Raw genomic sequence first — 2,155 nt, forward strand, 5'->3', positions numbered from 1 at the left:
TATATATATATACATATACACTTAGACATCCCCTCTTACACAACCCACCCAGTCACCTTTTCTAACTCTGTCCCGTTATTTTTATCAACCTCATCATGAATCCCTTCACTCTCCCTTGTTACCTACCATGCTCACCTATCCTTTCCACCTACTATCCCTTATCCCTTAACCTAAGGCCATCGTCTGCTCTCTCTTCAGATCTCTTTTGGGCCTTAGACTTGCAGGTTACAAAGTGATCATTGCTAGTGCTGGTAACATTAACAAAAAACACACAGTACACTCTGTAAAGTGATTGGTGTTAGGAAGGACATCCAACCATAGAAACCATACTAAAGTAGACATTAGTGCATGACACAGTTCATTGACTTGTCAAACGCTGTCTAACTGTCTATTGTCATTGCCATCATCATCCCCGTCATCATTGCTTTAATGTCCATTTTTTCCCCATGTACTTGCAAGGGTCAGACTTGGTGGGCTAGGTGATTTATGAAGTAAGTGTATGGACCATGGACAATATGAACATGTTGGTGATAAGATGTGAGCCATTTAAAATTCACTTGGTAATTGTCCAATATTCTATTGTACATAGATTTTATAGAAAACCTCTCACAAGTAAGTCTTCTGCTGTGTGACATGAGACTGATTCAACTTTAAGTTTAATCCTTTTGATACTAACCTGCCTGACACTGCTCCTGTTTCCTGGGGTCGATTTGCTTGACTAAAGGTGGTGCTCCAGCATGGCTGCAGTCAAATGAATGAAACAAGTAAAAGAGTAAATGTTTAATTAACTTCAAATACTCAACTAGTACATCTTTTTATTTTCCTAATTATCTTTTGGAAAGCCAAATGCAAAATTGCCTCTTGTGAGATTTCAACATAGAACAGAGAAGTAGGTAGGTATTCTTTAAGAAGTATCCAAACAGGTTTTCTACTACTTCAAGCATATCTGCTTCTCTTAGGGATGAATAAGAAATATTAGTTACTGTTGATTAGACACAAAGAAGGAGAAATAGGAAGTTGCTACTTCTTATTCATACTTCTCCAAAGGACATTAGCGGTCTATGTAAAGTGAAAATGCTTTGAACAATAACTGGTCATGCTCTCTTAGGCTTGTTTTTATATTTATTGTCGGAAGTGAGAATAAATATTTCCTTTGTTGCTGTTTTGTAGCCCCTAAAGTATTTCAGCCATGACCATCCCATTTTTTTTAAGGATATTACTTCATAAAAATGTATACTTTGAAATGATGGCACATGATTTGAAGGAGATTTGGCTGCTTTGGATTGATTGTGTGTTATACAGGAGGCATTACAGCTGATGAAGTAATTTAGTATATTCTTTTCTACTCTAGGAACAAGATTCGAAATTTTGGGGGAGGGGTCCAGTCGATTAGATTGACCCCAGTATGCAACTGGTACTTAATTTATCAACCCCGAAAGGATGAAAGGCAAAGTTGACCATGGCGGAATTTAAACTCAGAACATAAAGACAGACGAAATACTGCAAAGCATTTCGCCCGGCATGCTAATGTCTCTGCCAGCTCGCCGCCTTTGTAACCTAGTATATAACTGTTATCTGGAGAGAGGTAGAGTAAAGCAGCTCCTGAAGGAAACTAAAAGGAAAAAGAAAAGAAAACTATTTCTGATGGATTTAAAACTGAAAATAGTAATATAGAGAATTGGATGCTCTGTAAAGTATCAACCATATTTGATGATATATAAGACATTTTTTTCCCTAAAAACATCACCCTGGGTCTTATATGTGAAGTTGGACCTTTAATACATGTTTTAAATCACTGAAAACTTTTTTTTCTTGAGTGAATACCCGTCAGAGTGTAAGTATCTTGAGAGAAAAGCTGAACATTAGAAGCATCAGTTGTGGCGTGAAAGAGAGACGATTGCGCTGGTATGGACATGTGGTGAGAATGGAGGAGGATAGCTGCGTGAAAAAGTGCCACACCCTAACAGTTGAGGGAACCCGTGGAAGAGGTAGGCCCAGGAAGACCTGGGCTGAGGTGGTGAGGCAAGACCTTCGTACATTGGGCCTCACCGAGGCGATGACTACGGACCGAGACCTTTGGAAATGGGCTGTGCGTGAGAAGACCCGGCAAGCCAAGTAAGATCGTTGCCAGTGCCCCTGGACTGGCTTGTGCGGG

Source organism: Octopus bimaculoides, chromosome 13, assembly GCF_001194135.2.
Source record: "Octopus bimaculoides isolate UCB-OBI-ISO-001 chromosome 13, ASM119413v2, whole genome shotgun sequence".
Classification (NCBI taxonomy): Eukaryota; Metazoa; Mollusca; class Cephalopoda; order Octopoda; family Octopodidae; genus Octopus; species Octopus bimaculoides.